This window comes from Parasteatoda tepidariorum, chromosome 1 (assembly GCF_982258835.1).
Source record: "Parasteatoda tepidariorum strain Cologne lab strain chromosome 1, Ptep-v5.0, whole genome shotgun sequence".
Taxonomy (NCBI): domain Eukaryota; kingdom Metazoa; phylum Arthropoda; class Arachnida; order Araneae; family Theridiidae; genus Parasteatoda; species Parasteatoda tepidariorum.
The window spans coordinates 62404989-62427237 of NC_141755.1; the positions used below are offsets into that span (position 1 = coordinate 62404989).

At 28.6% G+C, this 22249-nt stretch overlaps 1 protein-coding gene across 1 annotated transcript in view; it reads left to right on the plus strand.

Moving 5' to 3' along the window:
• The window catches only part of LOC107443921 (glucose dehydrogenase [FAD, quinone]), an 81374-nt gene that overhangs the window by 33858 nt on the left and 25267 nt on the right, over positions 1-22249 (plus strand). The gene's annotated exons all lie outside the window — the stretch shown is intronic.

Consider the following 22249-nt stretch of genomic DNA (forward strand, 5'->3'; position numbering starts at 1 on the left):
TTTTTATTAAAAAAATTCGTTACATTTATTTATTTTGGTAAAAAGGCTTACATTAGTCAAGAAACAAACATTTTGGTTATTTGCTAAAATCCACATTCAATATGAGATTTGTTTCAACTTTCTCGATTATTTTGATTCATCTATACAATTTAAGAAAATTATTTCCTGTAACAGTAACGTATTATATAATTAACTCTCATTGTCCCACAGAGGACTGATCGTAAAGACACGGTTCCCAGTATAATACCGAAGTCAAGCATCACTGGCTGCAGTCAGTAAGCGGTTGGGTGACCACTTTGGAAAGCCTGCGTATGGATGGAGGGTACGTGGTATAGGCCCTCGTTAAACCGTTCTACAGTAAAGAGATCGACTTTGTGAGCAGGTCGTCTAGCTACCAAAGCAGGAGAGCCATCCCGTCTGCAGAGGATCAAAATTGCGATTGCTGGTCTTCGGATCATTCGCAGGAATGTTTCCCAGACCGTCGCCAATAGCCCATTGTGCTGCTCTAGGGCGATGTAAATAAACTACCTACCAACCTACCTTATTGATTTCAATTGCAGGCCATGAAAGACAAGTAAAAATTTATTAGTATTATTATTACTACTAATTATAATAATAATCAAGTGTTGAGTGGTTAGAGAATCGGACTCCGGACCGGAGGATCAAGGTACGATCCTCGACTCTGCCAAGAACCACCAAGTGCATGCGATATACGTGCTCGTAAAATATGTAGAATCGAAAGTCCTGTGATCGGTCGCTGAGTAGAATCATGGGTACAAGGATTTGAAGAAAATTTCCACCCCCTTCTGTTCTATGTCTAAAGTTAGAAGGTGGCCTCACAAAATTGTGATGGTACATCTTTGTATTATCCTTAGAAATGTTTCCCAGACCGTCGCCAATAGACAATTGTGCAGCTCTATTGCGGCATAAATAAAATACCTACATACCTATAGTGCGGCTTTGAGGAGAACTATGAAAGTATGGGATATTACGGTAACAAGCGAGAACACATTTCTAATGGTGGAAAGAATGTGCCGACTGGTTTACTCACGACGACTTATGCCAAGATTAAGACAAAACTATTCACCCCACGCCCCTATTCGAAGTGCCTTTTCCTCGTAACCATAGTACCCGCCACGCGAGTCAGAAGTTCTTCTGAAAGCCACACTATACCTTAGCTTTTAATTATATAGATGTTTACATATGAAATTTTACGTTAGATTTGATCATCTAAGTTTTTAAAGTGATTAATTAAAATGTATTAGGCATATATACCTAGTAATTATTCCAAATTTTAAAGGCTATAAAAGAGTGATTGGCATATTTTCTGGTCAAGATATATTTCATATTATTGAAATATTATTGAAGATATTCATATTATTGAAATATTTCATCAGTATGACGCCACGAATCTAAATTTCTTGACAAAACTATTCTGAGAGCTACGTTGTTCTGAGGCAAATCATTAATGAAAATTTAATTATCAGAGAGTGTTATGTTAAGGGGAAACAACACAGGTGACTTTAAGAAAGGATATCCTTTTAAATATATATGTTTTTAATGTAATTTGCAACAATTGTGAAAACTTAACTGAATACATTTTTCTTTTGTATCTTATTGTATGGATTTTAATCTTCATTTTATTAAGTTACAAATACAAAAATTTAAAAAAATTAGCGCATATATAATTCTATAACAATTTTTTTAAATTATCCATAACTTACTGTACTCCGAACTTGAAAAAAAAATCATCTAAATTTGAATTTTTTTGAACTACATGAGTGTAACATTCATTGCACGTAGGATTTTCAACAAAAAAAAAATTTCAAAACATTGCAGTGTTTTGTAAATTATAAGTTACATAATTAATAAGTTACATAAAATGAAAAAATAAGTTACAAAATATATAAGTTAAAATTACATAAAATAAGTTAAACTTACATGAACTACTCAAAAACAGTCGAATCAATTAAAAAATCACTACTCGCAAAGAAAACTATTTATTATGAAATTTTTTTTCATATTTTGAAAAAAATAATCGGTAGAAAATTGTTCTAGCTAGAGTTAGAACAAATAAGAGAAGCGTAGTTTCGAATAAGTTGCTTTAAAGGATTCGTGAACAAATTCATATGAATATATAAATTTTTTTAACGAACTATAATGCATCAATACCAGATCCATAACATGCTTTTTTATCACTTTCAGCAGTCTCAAGCGCTAATCTAGCCCTTTTTCTTGTCGATCGACCCTCATCTGTAATCCATGTTTTATTGCGAAACAGCCAAAATTTCGTGGTATTCTTCATTTTTAGCGTATTTTTTGGCAGTTGGGCAACATTTATTTCTGATTGTTCCAAAACTGTCTAAAACCTCGAAATTCAAATTAAAGTTTTTTTTAAAAAAATTTCTTTAAATATTTATTTTTGAATGAGGTTCAGTTACCGTATATTCCGGCGTATAACGCGCACTTTTAATACAAAAAATAACATTGGAATGTAATGGGTGCAAGGTATACGCCGAATATAAAAAATTATAGATTAAAAAAATTTAAATATAGAAAAATAATTTTATTTTAAGGAAATAACATACCTTTACCTATATACTTTATTGATTTTCGTTATTACATAAATAGTTCATTATATTCGTCTTCCGTTATTTCTTCAGGCACGTCATCACAATCTGTTTCGTCTTCATCATCTGTGTTACCTTCATCCATGAATAAACAGTCATCTTCTGATCCGTCCAGATTATTTGAAATGCTGCATTTTTTGAATAATTTTCTAACCATCTCAGGCTTAATTTCATCCCATGCTTTTAATATCCATTCGCACACTGCTTCCAAACTTGCATGACGCATATGTCCTCCTTTCGTAAAGGTTTTCTTGCCCTCCAACATCCAAGTGTTCCACTGTTTTCTAAAATTGGCTTTAAATGGTTTGTTTAAGCAGACGTCCAATGGCTGAAATAATGGTGTCAATCCGCCCGGAATAACTGCCATATGGGTGTTGCATTCTTTCAATAATTTTTTTGTATTATCTGTAAGGTGGGACCTAAGCATGTCCCACACTAAAAGGCTTTCTGGTTTTCTATTGATACTAGACGAGATATTGCACATGTACAGTCCAAATTTTCGTGCGCGTTATACGAAGAGTATATCATAAAATTTAAAAAAAGTTATTAGAAATTACGGGTGCGCGTTATATGCCGGGGCGCGTTATAAGCCGGAATATACGGTACATAAATTAAAAATCTTACAACCAATTCCCTTTCAAAATCCCTGCATTCAAGTCAAAAACATGCAGAAATACTTGGTCTTTTTCCTGATTGCAATGGCTTGAATAACTGTGGCTCTAATATCTAAACCTCAGCACCCTCTTAGAGGAAACATTTCCTTCAGGTATTTGCTTTAAGATGATAAATAAAAATTGGAAGAACGGAAGTTGTGTGTTGTTCATGAAAATTACTTTTCTCTTCCATAAAAAATATCCCTTGATATTTCATATGTATAAACACCAGCTTTCTGAGTCTATAAGCGAATTTTTCAAGCCCCCAAAATTTTACGAAAATACGAGTCGACTTACATACTGGTAATAAAGTTGGACATTTGTTTATCGTGAAATATCAAAGCATTATAAGCAATGAGATAGTTATGAATAACTCTATATCAGTTCACCAAAGTATTGAAAATAGTTTAACAAAACTATTTTCAATACAATTAATTTTGAATTTTCTCACATAGTATTTTCTTTAGATATAAAGGTGCTTTTAGGAACAAAAATTTTAATTAAGTTCAGCAAAAAATTAAAAAAAAGAAAAGTTGAGATATAGTGCATTTAGGAGTATTTCAAAATGATAACGCAATGAAAAATTTTAAAACATTACAAAAAGTTAAAAATTCAAAGATTCAAAAACATTATTTGTGTCAGATAACATTAGCAGTGTTGTCATAGAGATCTCACTGTGGAATAGATTCTACTTCATGCCATCTGCTGAGTCCAACAAAAAATCATTTTCTCCCCTTTTCTAAAAATTTGAAATTCCACACTTTTTAAAAGATTTTAAAATAGCATTAAAATTAACTTTTTGCTACACATCTTGTATCTGTCAAATGACATCTAAAGAGCAGCTTCTATATTTTCTGCCGTCCATTTGTGTAATAGTTTTTTGCCTTTCCCTCAATTATATATATACAGTACAGAACCCGTTATCCGGAAATCAGAAAACCGGAAGACAAAAAACCGGAACGAAATTCGGTAAATTTTCCCGCAATTTTTTTAAAAAAAAGTTTTTTTCCTCATAAGATTTTAGGATTTTTCTTTCTTCTTTGAAAGATGTTTACCATACCATCATTTTGGAAATAATCATTACTGTATTACTTCATCGTTTTTTCTTCTTTTTAAGATTATTTCCTAATATTTTTTTTTTTTTAGTTGGGTTTAACAATAAAAAAAGTGGCTTTTTGTAGCGATTCAGAAAACCGGAAAAATCAGTTATCCGGAATAGCGATGGTCCCGATCGTTCCGGATAATCTGTTCCCTACTGTATATATATATATATATATATATATATATATATATATATATATATATATATATATATATATATATATATATATATATATATATATATATATATCAGTGTGAAGACAAAGTTAAACATCTACAAAACTTTAATCAGGCCTATAGTTACGTATGGAAGTGAGTGCTGGAGCCTAAACAAAACAGAGGAGGAAAAACTGCTAATTTTTGAAAGAAAAATTTTGAGGAAAATCTTTGGATCTCTTCAAGAGAATAACGTAAGGAGAATTCTTTACAACCACGAAATTTACAAAAAATATGACAAATTCGGTGGGACTGACATTGTTGGAACTATTAAAACATCACGCATTAGGTGGCTGGGCCACCTCTTCAGAAATTCTGATGCCGTCCCTGCCAAAAAAGTGACTTTTTCCACAATTGAAGGGACGAGACGTAGGGGACGACCACCTACAAGATGGATAGACGACGTTGAAAAGGACCTCAAGCTATAGACAGGGACAGTGATGACGTATTTCATGACGTCAAACCCCGCCTCCTTCCAAACTCGTTCCAAACATTTTTTCGAACGAACCATTTCAATGGTATTTCCTATGTGAATTTAAGACAAGATTTTTAGTTAATTATTGAAATAAAAAAGTTTATATAGCGCTTCTAAGAGACTTATTCCTAATTTAAGTAGTTTTCTTTATACGGGGTATCAGTAGATTTTCCGAGTTAAGTGCATTAAATGCTATAAAAAAAGTTTCTTATACTCTTTAAGCTACATTAATCTATAGCATAAAAAGCTTAGTGCATAATTTCTTCTTCTTTTGTCAAAAATGAAATGTACGAAATTAAAATTAAAAAATTTAAAAAACGTTTTTTTCATCAAAATCTATCTTGAAAGCTTGTTTATTTAAAATGTATAGCTAAAACTTTTTTTAATCAATATTATTAACTTATTTTAATTTTCTATTCATTATCTTTGATTACAATTGAAATTAATTAATAATTTTAATTATTAATTTTAATCATTAGTATTAATTCATCATAAAATCATTCTAATTAAATCACTATATTTATTGTATTTGTTATTTCCTAGTGCATAAGAGACATCTTTTTGAAGAACATAAAATAATGAATATGTTGGATCTCTATAAATTATTTTATACTGTGGGTATTGTATTGACATACATACAAATTATTGGCACATTATGATCAACTATTAGTAGGGCTAAAATTATATTGCATTGTAGCAAACAATGTGTAAAACTAAAACCATTTAACATTTTAAGCAATTAGAATAAATAAGATACTTACTTTCTGCCCCTTATCCACCAACGAAATTTATCAGCATGTGTCCTTACATTTCGACCTGAAAATTATAAAATTTATGGTATTTAGTTGTTTTGTTACAATTTTTTTTTAAATTTGGAAAAAGAAACTTATATTTACAAACACTGATAAAAGAAAGCTGAATTAAAATTACTTTAAACAAATATATATATATATATATATATATATATATATATATATATATATATATATATATATATATATATATATTATTCCCTACAGCACTTTCGTAAAACTGTCAAAAATTTAACCATGAATTTGATATAGGAATTTCAGTTCATTTATACTTGATGCCAAACAGTATAAAGTTTATTTAATGTATTTAGCGTCACTTTATAATAATTGGGACTTTTAAGAACTATACTTTGAGTCCAAAAGAAAAAGGATAAGGTATACTTATTATTTCAACATAGATAAGGTATACTTAGTTCAACAACTCTAGTAAAGCACAGATAAAGTGCAGAAATGAACATGCTCACTTAAAATGAACTCAACTTGAGTGCTATTTAACTCTTTCATCTAGAAAGAAGCGAGCTTCTCTTCTTGAGTTAAAATCACTGAAGTGAAAGAGTTATATGGAAATAGCTCAAGTTTGAGTGAACAAACTTTCACTCAAATTTGAGTTATTTTAACTCGTGTTTGAGTGATTTTCAGTATCACTTGAGTGGATCGTTTTCACTCAAACTTGAGTGATTTTAACTCGTGTTTGAGCGATTTTCAGTATTACTTGAGTGATTTTATGTATCACTTGATTGGGTCCCTTTAGCTTGAATTTGTGTGAATTTCAAAAAAATTTTATTCATAATTAGCATCATTTAAGCGAATATATTTTAATCATACTATCATTATGTATTATTTTTAATTCTGCTCCCCTTTTTTTTTACTATTAATCTATAACTATTATAAAATTATAATTTATTTGCATTTTAAAATACTTTAATTAGCATTGTACTTTTAATTAAATATTAATTCTGCATTTTCAATTTTGCCTCGAAAATTGAACTTGAAGAAAAGTGGTGAGAAATTTTATGCTAGCAACAAAGGAAAAATAGTTTGTATAATGTGATAAATACTTTATGAAATACGAAATAGTATTAATTCTGAATTTCAATTAAATAAAAGCTAAATACAGGATAAAAACAGAAAAATTCCAAATACTGCTTAATTTTTTTTAAATATAATATTTTCCACTTTTTTTTAATGATATATTTATAATAAAATGCATCGAACATCTGAAGATACAGATTTGAATGAATGGATCTTGCAAATGTGAACTTTCATAAATTAAAGACGGTCAACTTTATTAATAGAAAGCGTTTTAAATAACAGCAATTCTAGACTGTATGAACTGTAATTTCGTAAATATCTTTAATAAAAGAAGTATAGAATGACATGGATATAAATTTACTATATTAAAATAAAATGCTAAAACTTTAATATGATATCTGAAAAAATTCTAACACTCTTATCAGATATAATATATTCTCACATGCTTTGACAAAGATTCTAGCATGGAATCAGATTTTTTCTAATATTCCATAACCATCCACATTTAACACTTTCAATTTTAATAAATTTTTTTAACAAATAATTTAAATGAATAGTATTTTATTTAAAAACGCTGAAAAACAGCTAATATAAATGGAATGTGTATATAACACATTCTAAATAAAACTATTTTAAAAATCAAAACAACAAGGTATATTTACTTACCAAAAAGTAAAACAGCGTCTTCTTCCGAAATACCAATGTGAACTAAAAGTTGTTTTAATTCTTCTTAATTCAAAATATTAAATCACATATTCTCCAGACAAAAATTAAACGTAAAATAAAATCGAAGACATAATCTATTTAGATCACAGAACATGACAATTTTATTTAGATTTATTATCGTTTGCTTTTTAAAATAAAACGATAGAAATTCCAGCTTACAGCTCGCACACAATTAAATAATAAATAAATCACTCAAGTTTGAGCTAAAAGCACTCAAATATTGCTTAAATAAATACCACTCAAGTTTGAGTAAACACAAAGCAAGAATTTCGCTCAAATAAGAGTGTATTTCACTCAAGTTGAGTTAAAAGAATTTAACTCTTTCTTGAGTACGGGAAATCACTCTTTCATTTTAAGAGAGTACTGTAGTTTTGGTTCTCTAAACAAGAACCTTCTACAGCAAACATGCCACTTTCTTCAGCATCTAAGCCCTTCACGTTTATACATTGAAAAAAGGTTTTTGCCTAGAGTACAGAAACTATAGTATATCCATTTCTGTGCTTTATTTATGTTGATTACTACTTTAACATTATTTTGAGAATTGACTCAAGTTTTCACTGACATTCGAAGATACATTTTGGGAATTTTCAATCAATGACACTAAAAAAAAAACATAGCTAATGATTAGTACTCCATATTTTTAGTATTATATTTAAATTTTGCTTAAAAAACTTTTACATAAAAATGACAACCATAAAAAACCTATAGTGCAAAACTATTTTCAAATAAAATTTGAAAGAACTTACTAATTAAATAGTTAGTTTCAGCAAGTATCGGGAGAAATTTGCCCTCGTGGAGGACTTTTTGATGGAACTAATCCGCATAATTGCGTTACATGGAGAGGAAGACCACGAGAACCTCCCATGGTTTTGCCTGGCGGCAAAGGGACTCTAACTCATGATCCGTCTACCACTGAGGATATTTCACTCCAGCATTTCAGTCGGATGCGGAATTCGTATCGACTGGAATTCGAACCCGATTCGCCTCATTGTAAGGCGAACTCTTTATCCCCTGAGCTATCGTGGCTCTATAGAATAATGATTGACGAATGCTGAACTCACAACATGAAACCAGTTTTATTGCCTTATGAAACTTGGATATATTTCAACTCTTCTCTGCTTACTCCGGAAATTAAACAGATGTTTTCAATCCCATCTTTTTTTTAAATTGATCCGTTAGATTTCAATCGAGTCTCTGTTTTGTTGATTGATTGATTTCCATATATACTGATTGTCATTAATTTTGAAAAAGGATTCTAAATAAATATATATATATATATATATATATATATATATATATATATATATATATATATATATATCAAGGATGGCCATTCTTGAACATTCTACTTATTTATTTTAAAAAAATTCGTTAAAAAGCTATAACAATATCAATTAATAAGGTGTTTCATATAATTTATGCGCTATGCACTATTCATACACTCGTTATATACGAGGGTTACTCTGAAATTTTTGAGATACGCGCAGACGTGAATTTACAGAATAAAAATAACGGTTTAACTTGAAAATACAAAGTATTTTAACTCAGCAGACGATTTTTTACTGACTTACTTCAACTTGTTTAGCGTAGAATAAATTTTAAACAGATGAGAAAATGGAGTTGACACGCGAACACTTTCGCGCTATGATTTTCTACGATTTTAAAGCAGGATTAAATCAAGAAGAATGCGTTTAATGGTTGCAATTAGCATTTGGTGATGAATCTCCAGCTCGTGCTACTGTATTCAGGTGGTTTAAAGAATTTAACAGAGGTCGCAATTTTCTTCTTGATATAGAATACACAGGAAGGCCGCCGTCAGCAGTAATCCCGGATAATGTGTCTGTCATACGAAAAATGTTAAAGGATGATAATCGCTGTACCTATCAAATTATGCAGAAGGAACCTAACATTAGATCCACAGCCATACACAAAATTATTCATGACGAATTACATACGAAAAAAGTAGTTTGCCGTTGGGTTCCCCATAATCTAACTGAGCACCAAAAAGAGGAGCGTGTCAGAATCAGTAAAGAAGCTCTTAAATATTCTAACTGATGGTGACCACCTCATCATTTCTGAAATTGTAACGGGTAAGGAAACGTATATACCGTTTTTTGACGTTCCAATGAGTCAAGAAAGCGAAGTATGGGTCTTTAAAGATGATCCCATGCGGACAATGGTGAAAAGACAAAAGAAAGTGATGTATGCCGCTTTCTTCAGAAGTACGGGATTGGTCAAAGCTATCAAGTTGGAAGGACAGAAGACCGTAACGGCAAACTGGTATACCACTAAATGTCTTACAGAAATTCGACAAGAAGTTAATGTTAGGAGACTAATGCTTCCATGAAAATGCATCGTCACATACAGCATTGATCGACAGTTGAGTTTCTTAAACAAAAACAAATTAAAGTGATAGAGCATCCGCCGTATTCACCTGATCTAGCCATGTGTGACTTCTGGTTATTCTTTAATCTAAAAAAGAATTTACGTGGACGTCGTTTTCATTCAGAACAGAGTTGGCCAAAAATGTAATCGATTACATTTTTTGATTACAGTAATCAATTACTTGTAATCATGATTACAATTTTCAAAAATTTTGATTACAGCTGTAATCGTGATTACAATATTGATTACAGTAATCAATTACTTGCAATCGTGATTACAAAGTTTGATTACAGCTGTAATCATGATTACATAGTCGATTACAGTAATCAATTACTTGTAATCATGATTACAACTTTCAAAAAATTTTGATTACAGCTGTAATCATGATTACAATTTTGATTACAGAAATCAATTACTTGTAATCATGATTCCAAGTAATTGCGATTACAAGTAATCACAACAAAAACGATTACGAGTAATTATGATTACAAGTAATCAAAATATATGATTACATGTAATTTGATTACATGTAATTTGATTACATGTAATTATGATTACATGTAATTATGATTACATGTAATCTAAATACACGATTACAAGACTATTGTATTCTTATAAATGATTATATTTTACAGTAGATAGTAGAATGTATTTTATAATGATACATTTTGCTCGTATTAACTTGTACTGCATTTTGTACGTATTTGTATACGTACAAATGAATGTAACTAAAATGTATGTACATATGACTTTATCTAGTGCATATGTTCAGACATTTTAGTTTCACACACATGTACATACACTTATATTGTAGGTATAAAATATATGTACGTATGTATATAGATAATAATTGCGTATGTATATGCAAACAATGTAGACATGTACATTTATACACAATGAATATATGCATTTTATGCAAATATTTGTGTATGTAAAATGTATATCTATGTTCATGTACGCATGTATATACAAGTACTTGTGTTTGTACGAACATACATACATTGTCTGTACAATGTATGTCCCATGCATGCATGTGCAATTTATTTATGAACAGTATAATATATGTATGCATGTACAATATAGGTATATCTGTAGGATGTACAATATATGTATGTATACATGTACATGATATGCATGTCCAGAGTATTTATGTACATATACTTAATATGTTCATGCTCAATGCATGTATCCAAATATGCATAAACATTTGTGTACGATTGTACGTACATTGGGCGTGTTTATATTTTACATATATTTATACATACATTCGACATGCATAACGTACGTACATACACACATTTGAGATGCATATATTGTACATATGTATATACATATAGCGTACAGATGTATATTCATATAATATACATATGATGAAATGAACATATAATGTTCATATAATGTACATATGTGTGTACATATACAGTACATATGTGCACAAATATATTGGGCATAATTCTTTCGTACAAATTTACATGTGTACATGCATGCTATCCCTATCTATGCATATGGTGCAATGTATATATGTCCAATGAATGTATCCACACATGTACAATACACGTATGTTCCATGTATGCATATCCATATGTACTATATATGCACGTACAATACATGAATGCATGTACATACATTGTACATGCATACATACATTACACGTATACATATGTACATTACATTTATGTCTAAGTAAGTGTACAATGCAATAAATAAAATGCATGTAAGTTAACTTTTAATGACTCAAGCAAGTTAAATGACAAAATCAAACGATATTTAAAATTAGTTTTCAGCTTTAATTGTTCTATATCATTTTGAAATTATATCATATTTTTATATCATATTTTCATATTTTCTATATCATATTTTCAGGTATTTTCATGAAATGTTTGACAATACAGATTTATTTTTTTATAACATAATGCATGATTCATAGAAATTTTTTAAATGGAAAGAAAAACGGTAAATTTTATGTGTGGAATTAATATTTAGAAATTCAAAGTAAAATTATCGTTTGCTTTCTAAAAAATATGAGGTCGAATTTCATATGCCTTAGAATAAATTTTAAAACAAATTATAATAACTTTACTCATATAAATTTTTTTAATGTATGCACAATGTATGTGTATATTGTAATTACATATATTTAAATGTAGGCATGTATTTGTACATTACTTGTAATTATGTACATGTATACGTTGTATGTACATGCGTACATTGTGCATATAACTATTTTTTTGTACATCCATGCATTACATGCGCATAAGTATTAACAAAGTATGTAGTTATACAAGTACATACGTAAGTACATACTTTGCGTGCACATATATCGATGTACGTATAAATATGCATGTATACATGTACGCATTTTATTTACGCAACTATGTGCATATATTGCACCTTTAAATAACTTTCTTACATATTGTACGTAAATACGTACAATTTTATATACATACGTACATTGTATATACGTGCTATTATCGTAAATTTACACAATATATGTACTTAAGTACATAAAAGCATGCAAACGCATAAACATTATTTTCATATACGTTCATACATACATTGTCTATGTATACAAAGATACAAAACATTGCCTTTTTGTACAAACTAACATACATGCGTACATGTATCATAAATGCATAATTATATGTACTTAGCATATGCGCATTGCATTAAGTATATTACAATATAATTATGAATATTGTACGCACAAACAACGTTTGTGCGTTCATTGTATGTATAGGAATCGCAAATTGTACGTTCATATGTGCGTACATTCTATGTACATAAAAATATGTAAACACATGAATACTTACATAAAAAATTTGACTATAGTATACAATCGTAATAACTTGTAATCGTATAGTTTGATTACAAGTAATCACAATTACATGTAATCAAATTAAATGTAATCATGATTGCATGTAATCATATATTTTGATTACTTGTAATCATAATTACTCGTAATCGTTTTTGTTGTGATTACTTGTTATCGCAATTACTTGGAATCATGATTACAAGTAATTGATTACTGTAATCAAAATTGTAATCATGATTACAGTTGCAATCAAAATTTTTTGAAAGTTGTAATCACGATTACAAGTAATTGATTACTTGTAATCGTGATTACAAGTAATTGATTACATAGCTGTAATTATCTGTAATCAATTACAGTTGTAATCGATTACTGTAATCAATGGCCAACTCTGATTCAGAAGAAGATATTGATTTGGCTATAAATGCATTTTTTTCATCGATTCCAAGAAATGAATGACTTGAGGCATTTAATCTGTGGAAAATTCGACTACAAAAGTGCATTGATGCTGGAGGAGACTACTTTGAACACACCTAAAATTTTATAAGTGTAACTTAAAAAACCTAGCTGTATCTCCAAAATTTCAGAGTGACCCTCGTACTACTTTAAAATCTTAAACATCATCAATCTAAAATTCATGAGTAATTGTTTAATATAATTGTTGTAAATGATTGTTTCAAAAAAATATACAACACTATTACACTATAAGTTACGATAATTCATATATTTTTAATCAGTTAAAAATTTGCAAAAAAATAGAGAAAATTATAGGCTTGAAGAAATTATAAATTTATATAATAACTATAAGGGCTATGAAAATTTCCAGTCATGCGCAGTATAAAAGAACTGCATTAATTAATTATATATATACTAGGAGGCTTCGCCCCCTGCTCGCTGGCGCTCACCAACCCCCGGAACTGCTTTCGCAGTTCAGTTCGGATTGCTTCGCAATCCAATGCTCGCTTTGCTCGCTCATTGGATACGTTCTTAACGTCTAGCTTTTGTATACTTTTTTGAATACTGAAGTTCCGAAAACTTTTCACTGTAGAAAATTCTAAACCAGTACATTTCAATATTAATTTGAAATTGCAAACAGTTCACATTTTTTTTTTAATCACACTATTCTAAATTTCAGTTGTTGAGAAAAGTAACTGCTGTAAGTTTTGTTTTAAAGTCTTTCTCACCAGAGGGCTAAAGCCATGTGTTGTAAAACAATATGAAATAGTAGTCTTCCACTGAACGCCGGATGTAAAACATCGGCTTTGATGAAGATAATTTTGTATTTTTAATTCTCTCAAGGGCGCCACCCTAATAATATGGAATTTGTAAAATAAATGTAAATATTTTTGATTGTTGATGAAGCCCATCATTTTGTGTTTTCATCAGTGTTCAGAAGCAGAACAACTATAAGTTTTTTTATTTTATCACAAAAATATAAAATGTATAAAAACAAAGAAAAAGAGTAAGAAAATGAGTATAGTCATAGAAAAAGTTAAAATTATAATATAGTATTTGTCAGTTAAAATAAAACTTTTTGTTTAAGTCATTGCTAACAATTCAACTTTCTCCGAGGCAATTCTAAAGTATAAATTAAGGTAGTATTGTTAAGTTGAAACACAATATTTTTAGTTTTGATGTCAACAATACAATTCAATTTTTCACAAAAACGATTGTTTCCATTGCTAAATTTAATGCCAACAATTCAAATTTTTCCGAGGCAACTCTTAACCTCTAAATATTATTTTTTTATGTACACATTTCTAAATGTCAGTATTCAACCACAAAACAACTTCAAGTCCTCAAATTTAGCATGAAGTTGTAAAATGTAATGAAAGAAGGTCATAGCAATAATGAAAGTAGAAGTAAAGTTAGTACTGTAAAATTAAAACAATATTTTTAATCAATGAGCCAAGTTCTTCAAGAAGCAGTTGTAGAAGTAGGTTGTTTATTTAAAACTTTTTATAGAATTTGTTAATTTGGGCATTTGGCGATACAGCACTTATGGAATTGAAGGATTTGTTACGCCAAGCGCTCAGGTATCATAATTTTCATCTAGTTGCGCTTCTATGTCATTTTGATTTATGTTGCTAAGTTAACTTTCAAAAAATTCTATGGCTGGCAATAGCATTTCTATTTTTCAAGTTGTTTATTTTTATTTCTTTTAGAATTTGTTATTTTTTTAGCGAAACGTTTTTTAACCTAACAGAATTCTTTGCCGGCTATTTTCTCCATAAATGAAGAAAATAAAGTAAATATTTAAGTGTTGTGAGAAGAATCTTATTTAGTTGTACAAAGTACCTCAACCAAAATTTGGGAGCCACGTAAGAGAATTACATATATTAGATCAGAAGCACATCATTAATAGGCAGAATGCTTTGGTGTTTTCAAAACGTAAACAAAACAAAGCAAACGTTGCCACCGGAGGAAAAGAAATACAGCCAAAATTTGGGAGCCACGTAAGAGAATTATTTATATTAGATTTCAGTTTTCAACGAATTTTTTTTTTTTCAAATCTTAAAAAAAGAAGTTTTGTAATTAATTTTAAATTTCTCAAAAAAATTGTTTAATTTTATAAAGTATTTTCAAAGTTATAACAAAAAAATAGCTTTTTATAATAATGTCCATATTTTCATAAATATTTAAGCTTGGCCTACGAAATTTTGGGCGATTATTGCCTATAATAACCAAAATAATTGTAACAAGTAACAATTTATTGATAACTTTTTTGGCGCAGGGAGTCTAAAAACACTATTTTCCGCTTGTAATTTATTGTATAATCAAACCTCTAAAAGCTTTAAACATAATTATAACTATAAGAAATCTCATGATCACACTAACACTTCTGAAGTTATAAAATAATTCTTTAAGTATTTCTGGAGAAGTATGGAAAAATTTATTTGTTGTGAAAGTGCTTAGATATTAATATGGCCTATTTTTATTTGAAATAGGACTTAATTTAACATGACATAGTTACGAGAATTACTCTCATGCATAACTTTAATTCAGCTTTTTAGTATTAATTCATTTAATACATATCCTTATAAATGAAACATTTTATTAATAGAAAAGAAATAATTTTTTGGTATAACTGAATATTTAGCATGATTCGCCCTCAACTGCATATGTAATACCTGTCTAGCATCAAATTATAAAAACTTGCTTTAATAATTTTTTCAATGTTTTTTTCTTAAATTTCTTTCTTAACTCTTTTTTAAATATATAAAAAACATTGCAAATCTTAATTTCTGCTCTTTATTTTGCAATTCAATTTCAATGAAATCAATAAAAATGGAATACGGATTAGTTTCATAGATGTCGTTAACCCTTAACAATCTGAAAATATTTTTAAAAAAAACAAATCCGGCTTTTCAAAGATTGCTTTGCCTACTTTGGCGAACCTTGTTTATTAATACAATTCTATCAGTACTTACATTATAATAAAACTGCTTTTAATCTTTCCTTTTTATTTATTGATTTTTTTCAAGAAAGGTAAAAAATTGGCACTGTCACTGGTGGTATATGTATATTCGATGATAAACAATCACACTATTTTTAAAGTCCTCAATTTTTCGAAAAAGTGCTTAATTTTACGAAAAGCCTTAATTGTTCTCAGAAAAGTCCTTAATTTTTACTTTGTTAAAAGACCTGGAACCCTGATATAACATAAAAATCTCTGTTAATAAACTTAACTTAATCATGCATCACGGTTTTTATATATTTAAAATGTTTTTAAGAAGAACGCAATTATTTTTCTTTTAATTTAGTCTCTTATAAATTGTTCTCCTGTCTTATTTATTTGCACTAAGAGCCAAAGCAAGCCATTTTCAACAAAGCAAACATTTTTTTTAACTCGTGATGTTATAAAACAGAAACGAAAAGAGGAATGCTAGTAAAAGTAATTAACGTCTAAACAAGTGTTTTACTTAGAAAATTTGTTAATTAAATTTGAAAATGAGCAGTATTTTTTTAAGCTGTATTGAATAAGAACAAGTTAATTTTTTTGTTTAAAACATAAGAGCGCTTTGGAAAATAAAATAAAACATACCAGCATTAAGAATAATTACATAGAAAACTTATTTATATTATCTTACATTTTCATTGTATTTTGTGGATTTTTTGAAGAAAGCTAGAAAAATATCTAGCATTCATACAATGTCTGCAAATTTTCTTAGTTTAAAATTTTTTTTGAATAGCAAATTACTGCTTTTTCTTTGAACATTTAAAAAAACTAACAAGCAAATGATTCAAAATATAACCAAGTGTAATTTTGGCATTCATTAAAACTTTCATAGATTAAATGCAGCATTGAAATTTTTTAATTAATCTATGGCTCTTGAATAACTTTTAAATGATTTTTAAAAAAAACGTTTATGGTTTATGTAGTTTATGGTTTATGTTATGGTTTATGTTATGTTATGTTAATTATATTTATTATTTAATTAATTTATTTCTCTTAAATAACTTTTAAGTAATTTCCAAAAAACCATTTTATCATGCAAATTACAAAGTTAATTATGCTTATGATGTTAATTAATTTATGGGTCTGAATAACTTTTAAATAATTTCGAAAGAAACCGCAACGAAATCAGTCCCCAAAGCGTCCTTTATCTGAGTAAACCAACCTTTTATTCGATAGATTCAGATTTCTAAACCCCAAAATATAGCAGTTAGCCGTAATCCAGGAAATATGGTCACAAAGTTTGGCATCCTTAATGTTAATTTTACTCTTTGCGTATTTTGCTACGAGAACTTTTTAAGCTAACTGAAAAACTTTTGCTCACATTCATAAAATTTGTTTATCCAAAGAAATTTTCATGCAAAAAATAACTTACAGTAAGTATTTGTTATTTTATTATTTTACTTAATAATAGTTGAAAAATGTTTGAATTTTAAGGTGTACAATTTTTTAAACCTCTTATAAAATGCTTTTTATATAAAATGCTCTTATAAATGCGTATTTTGCTACGAGAACTTTTTAAGCTGACTGAAAAACTTTTGCTCACATTCATAAAATTTGTTTATCCAAAGAAATTTTCATGCAAAAAATAACTTTCAGTAAGTATTTGTTATTTTATTATTTTACTTAATAATAGTTGAAAAATGTTTGAGTTTTAAGGTGTACAATTTTTTAAACCTCTTATAAAATGTAATTTTGCATGGCAAAATACAAAATTAGAGAAAAATAGCTCCTGAGTAATCAAATTTTAAAAACATGTGGTATTTTTAAAAGTCGATTTCTCCAAAACTACTTTACCAATTTCGTTTAAAATTTTATACTTTTCCATACAAAATTTCATTCTATAAAATGATGTATAAAACTGCATACAATAAGAAAACATAAGTATCTTCCATAAGAGAATAGGTAAAAGTTGCATTAAAGGTAATAAGGCAGCAAAAATTAAACTATAGAGAAGATAAAGGAAATAAAATGACAGGATATGAATCAAATAACTCATTAAAAGAAAAGTAACACGTTATTTTCATAGAGCTATCAGTTGCTTGTTCATCAGTTGTTCTGCTATTAGTCATTGCTGTATCATTCATAATGTTAACTATAACTGTGTTTTTATCTTTCTGTTATGGGATATTAAATGTTTTAGAAGAACTTGAAACCATTTGAACTTGTTTAGAAGAACCATTCTTAATTTCATTGCTTTAAAGTTGATAAAAACAAGTTTTTTGATTTCAAGATTTTATGTCATACTTATCGTATCAAGCTTAATAAAGTTGTATAGAGAGATTTTGCAAAGCGTAAACATTTAAGGTTCAAGGAGCATGCGTTAAAATTCCCCTGCCAAAAATTATTCCTAGGTATTAACTTTTCTTCAGTACAAAGTGTGTTTCTCGCTATGTTTTTAATAAATCTCTTTCGCATCTGTGAAGTTTGGATATTGCACTCAAAGTTTTAACCAGTTTCTGAAAAGCTAGCGCATATTAATTTCCAATATAGCTCCGATGCCAATGGAGGCCTGCAAGCGATACAAGATTTCAATCATTTCAAAACTCCTACAGTAATGTTGATTGCATTACCGTATGAACTAACTATTCAACATAAATTAAAGTATTCGTTCCCCCTAACTCTTATCAAAAGAATGAAATAATAAATGCTTGGGTTTTTTTTTTCTGAAAACATTTTTTCATTGTGAGCTTTATTTTTCTGCAAGGTTATCTAATTTAACAAGCATTTTTTAACTAATAAAGTCAAATGCTTTGCATAGTTTGAAAAATGTTGGAAAAATATATCAAAAAATTAAGTTATTTTTATCCAAAATTTTATAAATGCAAAGGACAGAACCTGAGAAATTTTGAAATTAAAATATATTCAATCTTTTAGAGCGTTTAAATATCATCAATTCTTGACAATTTTACTTTGTTATTTTTACTTATCTATCAAACAATGTTCGCAGTAATCACTTTGCATAAAGATGTGACATGTCACTAAGCATAAGTGAAGAGTTGTTTTCATTTTTCATTAGTAACTATATATTTTAAAAAGAAAAAATCTGTCACTGCAATGTCCCGTTTACTTCATTAACTTAAGAAAAGATTACCTGCAGATAGTGAATCGAAGTTATTGCTTAACTTGTTTGTATGTGTGTTGCTTACTTTCCTAACAATTTGGTAACGTATACCTTTTAAATAATCTTCACTTTTTAAAGTGAAAATTTTTGAGTTAATTGAAGATAAGAGTAATTTAGTATCTAATGTCTAGTTCACGTATACTTAGCGCGTAAATGATGTTATTTGTCATTATCTTCTCGGTTACCAGATTGCTCAATAACGCCACTGAATTCATCAGAACATGATAGTTTTATGAACCCTATTTTAAATTAACAATAATTGGGAGTTTCTTAAAGATTAGGTTTTCAAATACCGTTACCAAAGTCTTACTACATAAATTCATTAATAGTCATAATTCAAATTCATAAATGTATCTATTTCGATTATATTTCTCGAAAAAAAATCTTTCATGGTATATAACGAGGTTCGACGTCAGTTTGTTGCAGTGACAATTTGCCAAGGCGCAATTTGTCGTCGTCAAATTTCGTCGGGGGTACAATTCGTCGCTAGCACAGTTTGCCGCATTCCTTGTGAGCACTATTTCTGGAAGTTTGATGAAATTACGAACTTCTATTTGCGAATACAAGACTCTTACATTTTAGATAAAAGCTAAGTAAATATTTAATTTGTAGTGGTTAATTTGTTACGAAAGCACCTAGGAGGTAAGGGGTTTGTGATTTGCAATTAGTTTTAAATAATAATTTTTTTTAAAGGATTTAAATAAGGAATGAATCATCTCGTAATGTGAAATGCTATGTAAAAAATGCAACGTAAAGATTTTTTTCAAACGAAAAATTATTCAATTATTATTAAAAATTACTTCTAAACATATTTTTTCTGCATTAATGTTTTTTTGCTTTACACAAATAGTTCTAGAGATGCAAAAATTATAATTTACAGTAGGAAACTCTAAAACTATTTGGAGCGGATTTTCCAAAATGCATTCTTTATAATTTGAGTCAAAAATATAAATCAGTCGTAAAAACAGCTGTGTTTCTTAAATAAAAAATATCAAAGTCCATTTCAACGAACATTTTTTTATTTTATTATGGATAACTATTTTTATTTAAAATAAAGTTGACAGCTTTTGTATACAGATTGTACGTAAATCTGCATATAAATAGTTCTCTATTTTATAAAAGACAGAAATTTCGAAACATGTTGACCAACATGTTTTCTCCTAAATCATAACAGGTTTTTGCAAAATTAAAATAAAATGAAGAGCAATATCTTTTATTATCATTGATAATAGTGAATACTAATGGAAAAAGTGTAATTTAGGAAAACGAGGGAGCATTTTAGATATGTGACAAAAAAAAAGGTGCATTCTTTTAAAGTGCATGGCAATAATTTTAAAAATAACAGTAGAATTTTTCTTCTGATGGGAAAGAGATAACTTGCTACGTGGTCGTACACGAATTGCTTCATAAAATATTAGGACGGGAAAGTAATGTCGTTTAGGTGCATTTGATATTTGTTATCAAGATTTCATTTTCAATCAATAATATATTCACTCTCATTAGCAACAACCTTTCTATGCCTGATAGAAAATGAATCGAAATGAACCGAAAAAGAAAATGAATTTGTTTTTAAGACTAACGAATATTTAATGCGCCGAAACGACTTTACTTTCCGGTCTCCCTAATATAAGGTGTTAATATTGTAAGGAGGTAACGGTGTTCTTTATGGATTTTTAATATTTATACCAGAAAAAAATAAATATGTTTTTCATTTTAACATTTTTCATATAATAGTGCTCATTTAAATAGTTGAAAAATGCATTACCCTAAAAAAATGGTCTCAATAGGGGAAGGCTAATAATTTTCAACTATTTATAAACATATTTTTTGTATCTTTAATGCTAGGATTTTGTCGGTGACATAGAAATTTAAAGTGATAACGGATTTCTTGTAATATTCTGTACTTATTATAACGAGTTCTTACTATTTATGTATATACGATTTTGTAATTTATTTATATCCTACAGTGTTTAATAAGCTCAATCAAAAGTTTGCCTCTTAAACCTCCATCTTATCAAAAGAATTCAATAGATAAAAGAGTCTGTTTTTTAAATTTTCACAAAATGTTTTTCTTTGAAACTCTTATTGGTTTTACAACCTGAAAAGCCCCAGTTTCTGCGATGAAATAACTGTATTGTTTATTGTAAAAGTCTTATTTTCACAAGTGGTAGTATAATTTTTAAAAAAAAGAATTAATTTTAAAATACCGCTGCGAAAACTGAAATCAAATAAAAGAAAAATAAGAAAAAAAAGCATTATTTGCTAATATGTTTTAAAAAGTAACAAAGCTCAAACAATTAAATTTGAACCATCTGGGACATTTTCAGCAGCTTGGGTGGTGAGAAAATATATTTCTCACGACTAATATGTTACGACAGATATAAAAGTCGCCTAGATAAATGCTAACTTTAAAAAAAATGTTTTAATGCACATCTTTCAAAGGAAATTATTATGCTGGGTGCTAAGGACTAGCCACAGCAAGCATTTTTAATTTAAAAAAGAAGATTTAAATTAAGGAGATTTTAGTGATTTAAAGCAAGCATTCTTCCATGCACTTACACCAGCTTGTAATTAATGAAATACCTGTAGTGTGCGATGAAATACCTGTAGTAATTACCTGTATTCCTAAAGTCTTATTTTCGCTAGTAATAGTACAATGTAACATTTTTTTTATTTTCATTTAAAAAATTGCAGCTATGAAAACTAAAATCCACTAAAAGGAAAATGAGAAAAAAGCATTACTTACTAATCAGTTTTAGAAAGTCATAAAGCTCAAGCAATTAAATTTGAACCATCTAGGGCATTTTCAGCAGTCTGGATGGTGAGAAA